The following is a 6,013-nucleotide window of genomic DNA, read 5'->3' on the forward strand; positions in this document are numbered from 1 at the left end:
TTTAATCAATTAAGATATCGCTAAGAGAATATTTCCAACTCTATGCCAAAATCTATGCAATCCTATCCCCTGCAACCCGTGTAATGTATTCTAAACAGACGTGGGTCGTTCGAAATTGTCAGCTGTCCAAAAGGCGATTCTGATTTTTCATGGTAATATCTCAGTTAACCTACCATACAAACTTTAATAATATTTTTCTCAGCTGGCCAGAAGCTCTGTTTCTAATGCTTACTGGTCACACATTTTAAATTTGAGTTAGGGCTGTTAAAATATTCCAGCCACCAATATGGAGCGCAGTAATGGGTTATCAGCATCCATATCCATGCATCAATTGGAATTTTCACAGCTTCTTTAGTTTTGATGATTCTTTTACAAATAGTGTAAGTGTTTTCACTTGTGCGTGGGCCACCTATCTTCACGTATAGGAGATTGTTCCTAAATTCGAAATGAGGGCTCCGTTCTTGTTTCTGTTAGTTCTGGTTCTCATGTGTCTCATCGGCACTGCTACGGCATGCATCCAAAAATATGGACCGGTAAAACCAAGTTTATTTCTCTATTTCCACGCTTCTTTCAATATATTTTTTTAACAGTGTATTCAATATCCCTGCTGCAGAGGGCTAACCTGCTTTACGATATGCATATAGCATTGAAGAACTGCTGAAAAAGGACTTTTTCACAATCAACATGATTAAGTGAACTGTGGTTTTACGAGAAATAGCAAATGCTGCGTGTTTGTCTATATTTCAGGCTTTTGAGCTTCTGTTCTTAAAGTACATTATGATTAATAAAAAAAATTCTTCAGAGTATACTTAATTATCATATATATATATGTACAAATTACGGCATCGACATTTTTACATTACTGGCCAAAGATATTTACACCTAAATGAAAAGTTGTAATAAAGGTATAACGGGTAATTATGGAGCGGCCATGGTTCTAAGCGTTCTGGCATATTGGCCCATTATACCATATTCTAGGGAACCTGCTTTAACATTTTAAATTAAAATAAACAAAAATTCAAAAAAATGACTGACGTCCCGTCAGGCAACTCATTATAGTCCGATGCGGCATCAGTTGGATGCGGACTTAGTACGCTTCGGCCTAGTTTCGGTCTGAATATATAAGAGGGATTTCATTCGTACTCATGTCATGCGTGCGATTATACATAAAGGAGTAATCACCGTCTATAGTCACTTTCGGTCACGCTACTCCCACGGTAGAGGTGAGGTAGCGTTTGATCAATTGCCGAGCTGACGAAATGTGTCAGTGTCAGTCACTTTTTTGAATTTTTTTAAGCCTTCTGTTATCGGCTTTCAAAACATAAACGAAAAGCTATGGACTCTGCGCTTGCGAAGCAAATTAAGACATATAAATCTCATTAACGTTCACATCCTACTGAGGGGGCTGCAGAATCGGAGAAGGATACCTTCTAGAAGACAGTAGAGTGAAGCTTCAAATTCTATCCCAGGAGTGATATCAAAATCATGCGTGGAGATTTTAGCAACCAAGTAGGGACGGAGCTCGTTTTTAGGCGATACGTTGGCTGCCATAGCTTACATAAGGATGCCAATGATAACGGACTGCGGATTATCCAATTAGCAGGGTGACACGAAATGAATGTTGGAAGTACTTGGTTTGCGTGGAAAGTGTCCACAAACAAACATGAGCCTCTCCAGACGGCCCCACTTTCAACCAAATTGACCATGCATGCAGCAATATAGACTTGGATTACTATCTCGTTGGCATGATGCTCCGGGCTCGAATCGGTTCGTAACACCTATAAGGGCGAAATGGATGCTGGAATAACTGCAGGTCCAGGAGATAAAGCGTCGACAAATGATCTTCACAATCATCCGGAGAAAGTTATCATTGATACGTCCACAAACATACTTGGCGCCAGTCGAAAAAAAAGTGGAAACACAAATGTTGCGACGACTAAGCATAGAAAAAACAGTCTGTGTAATAGCGAATCTCATGCTTCACAACAGTCAACGACGCCAGATAAAAGCAGCAGAGCCACTTTCAAAACAATTCGACATCAACAACGTCTAAGATAAAGAAGTGTCCTACTGTGCACCGTTTTTAATGTGGCCTTGGGAAAAGTGATCCGTGATGCTGAGGTGAATGAGAAAGGTACGATCCTCAAAGCTTTTACTGTACAGGAAAATAATCTTGCCAGTCCTCATGCATTCCTCGGAGACGGGTGCTCAGCAGGAAAAATTGGGCCGCGTTCGAGAGAAGAATCCGGCGAAGAATTTTTGGCCCCCTACATGAGGATGGACGATTCCGTTGCCATGACCATCTGGTTGTGGATAAAATCGGGGTCAATACGTTGCGTTGGGCGGCTCACTTAATCCGTATGGATGAGGATGATCCAGCTCGGATAAGGGCAATATCTATGGTAGAAAAAGAAGACGAGCAGATCCTGCTTGAGATGGAGCGATGGCGTAGGTCAGGGCGTCAGACAGCTTTTAGGAATATCAAATCGGTGGCGCAAAACTGGATGTTTGGAGTTCCTTGTTAAGGCAGATCTAGACCGGATATCGATTTGGTAGGATCCGTTTATCACGTCTACAGGCTTCAACTATTTCCAGGACTTCCTTTAATACGCCCGCATTCCTTCTACTACGTGTCATCTTGGGAGAGTGGGCTCCATTGAATGGCAGCAATGGAACTTTTGCGACCATATTGTCCACTAGTAAATGGCCTTTGCGTCGATTAAGTTCTTTCTTCGAAATAATATTAAGCCACCGTACTCCAAAAATACTTCGCAGACAGTGTTGCCAGACGCGTAAAAATTATGCATTGAAAAATGTGACAGAAAGTTACTAAATGTTACTTTTATATGAGCGTACTTATGGTAGGCTTAAGCAAAAAGAAAATACTTTCACCTCTACTGTTATTATATTTTACTAGACCAGAAAATATAAGGAAGGCAAAGAAAATGAACAAAACCGAGTGCAAGAAAAGCATTGGCTCAATAAGAAAAATGAACGCATTCTAATTAAAAACCAACCAATATTAAACATTAATTTCAATTTTACTGTTATGTAAGGATTTACGGCTGTAATGCATCGAATTAGAAAAGTATTGAACCATATAGGAGAAAATTTGGTTCACAGGCTGCTGAAATGCTGTACGGAAACCATTTTTTGAGGAGATGTCCCGTTTATGGTCGTTAAGTTCGAGCAAATGCTAGAGATGTTCAGCCAGGTACGGAAGGTCGCAGTTCAAATCTCACTGGTGGCAGTGAGATTTGTATCGTGGTTTGACGTCGGATACCAGTCGACTTAGCTGTGAATGAGTACCTGAGTCAAATTAGGGTAACAATCTCGGGCGAACGCAATGCTGACCACATTGCTTCCTATAGGGTACTGTAATCCTGCAGTGTACCGTTACGGTCTTGAATGAGGTGCTCTAACACACTTCAAGGCTCTGATCCAATATGGATTGTTGCGCCAATGATTATTATTATTAATTGGGGAGGCATATAGAGGCGGCATGAGACATTATACAATAACTATTTTCGTGACAGCTGCATGTAGTAGTGTAAGCTCGGTATTGGCTTACCTATAGACATATTCCTCTATAATTGCTGCATTGTTTGATATCTCCCTTTTATGTATGAGACAGATATAGAGGTATCACGTTGCTGAGTACAATCTAGAATTGATAGACCAGTAGCTTAATCCAAACTACAATTTTATTTTATTATGTATATATATTTCGGGAGCAACTTACTCCCTTCATCAGTACTAGGTACTAGGTACTGATGAAGGGAGTACTAGGTACTAGGTACTGATGAAGGGAGTAAGTTGCTCCCGAAATATATATACATAATAAAATAAAATTGTAGTTTGGATTAAGCTACTGGTCTATCAATTTTAGACTTCACTACAAACATAAGGCGATATCTAACATTTTACAATCTAGAAAATATTCTCCGCTGTCTTGCTAGGCTGGATAGCCCCATACGCCCAGAACATCATTGGCCCATACCAAAGAGGATTCCCTCCAGAAAAATCATCAACAGATCAGATTTTCTCTCTTCAGCAAGTTATAGAAAAACTGTTGGAATATGGACATCGTTTGCACCATTTTTCCATCGACTTTAAAGCCACCTATGATAGCATAGCCAGGGTAAAACTGTACACGGCCATGAGAGAATTCGGTATCCCGACGAAATTAATAAGGCTGACTAGGCTGACCCTGACCAATGTGCGAGGCCAGATAAAGGCAGCAGGATCACTCTCAAGACCATTCGACATCAACAACGGTCTAAGACAAAGGGATGCCCTATCATGAGTCCTCTTTAACCTGGCCCTCGAGAAAGTGATCCGTGATGCTGATGTAAATGCAAGAGGTCCTCTTTAAGTCCACCCAACTACTGGCCTATGCTGACGATATTGACATCATGGGAAGAACCACCCGAGACGTACAAACTGCCTTCATCCAGATCGAGCAGGCGGCAATCGGCGCGAGATCTTGTGCTGCACATCAATGAAGGCAAGACAAAATATATGGTGGCAACGTCAGCACCGAAGACGAATCAACCAACAACATCTAATAGGAAGAATAAGGATAGAAGAATACAACTTTGAGACCGTTGATAATTTCTCCTATCTAGGGTCGAAAATCACAACCGATAACAGCTACGATGATGAAATCCGCCCACGGTTGTTGTCAGCCAACAGAGCCTATTTCAGCTTACAAAAACTGTTCCGCTCGAAACGTTTCACCATAGGGTCAAAGCTCTTACTGTACAAGATTATGATCCTGCCAATCCTCATGTATTCCTTGGAAACTTGGGTTCTTAGCAAGAAAAATTGCGAACTCTTGGCCGCGTTCGAGAGAAGAATCCTCCGAAGAATTTTTAGCCCCCTACATGAGGATGGACGATTCCGTAGCCTACACAATGACGAAATCTATGAGCGATACCATGATCGTCCGGTTGTGGATAAAATCCGGCTCAATAGGTTACGGTGGGCAGGTCACTTAATCCGTATGGATGAGGATGATCCAACCCGGTGTGTCTATAAGGGCAATATTTATGGTAGAAAAAGAAGACGAGGCAGACCCTGCCTAAGATGGAGTGTGAATTGCAAATGAAGTCGCGCTGCTTTCCCAATGAGTTATTTGATATTTTTCATGACGCGGTGGACTGATTGCATTCGCCAAAACCGCTACTTTGTTTTTGCGATTTTACGAAAATGTTGGTCTACTTTACGGAGTGACGATAGACGGTCTAATTTTATCAGTTTTATCCGTTACCAGTTCATTAGTTTCCTCTTCCTTAGCGAGTTTTAGTCTGGCTGGCGTCCACAGCTCCCTATCCACTCAGGAAAAAGCGGAATGTTGAGCATACTTATATTGTTTTTAAATTGTTATCCATATTAAATCACTAAGGGAAAAATGACTTGCAATGTCTCCAAAAAATAGGAGGGCAAATAGAGTCCTCATCTTCGCAGGCACAGATGAAAATTATGCGAAAATCTTTTTGCCAATTGAAGGGCTTAATGCCATAACCAGGGTGCATCTACCCCTTAGGACCGAATCTAAAGTTATTCGCAAATTCCATAGGGAAACGGACCTCGCGGCAATCATGGCTGAGCTAGAGGCTGAGCACTTAGAGTTAACGTGCATTGTAAAAATGCGTAAAAACAAGGCTCTTTATAAGCAAAGTCCAACACTTCCTATGAGATCGCAATATGGCATATTCTTCGCGTAGCGTCGCTCAAGCGTGTATTGCTGCCAATAAAATCATATGAAAATATTTTGACAGGCAGAGCAGCTTGAGGCCGCGTCGCGCCGCGTAGCGTAGATGAGGTCAGAAAAAGCTATAATTTTGAGGAAGTCAAATACCTGCTCCCTTGCTCTGAGGAAACCTCACTGAGCTTTGAAATGATATCTTATAGAGCTCTACCAGGCATGTCTGACAATTTTGCAGTTCAATTTAAACTTCCCCCGTCTTTTGCACTGCAGAAGTAAAATCCTTCGGAAGAGTAAAGTTTA

The 6,013-nt window shown here is 41.4% G+C and overlaps 1 long non-coding RNA gene across 1 annotated transcript; it reads left to right on the plus strand.

Moving 5' to 3' along the window:
* Nucleotides 1-347: 347 nt before the first annotated feature.
* LOC119648987 lies at nt 348-806 on the plus strand. The gene is made up of 2 exons (XR_005249076.1): nt 348-533; nt 591-806. It is a non-coding gene; the product is annotated as an uncharacterized LOC119648987 (long non-coding RNA).
* Nucleotides 807-6,013: the final 5,207 nt, after the last annotated feature.

The sequence above is a fragment of the Hermetia illucens genome, chromosome 2 (genome assembly GCF_905115235.1).
Source record: "Hermetia illucens chromosome 2, iHerIll2.2.curated.20191125, whole genome shotgun sequence".
In the NCBI taxonomy this organism is placed as follows: Eukaryota; Metazoa; Arthropoda; class Insecta; order Diptera; family Stratiomyidae; genus Hermetia; species Hermetia illucens.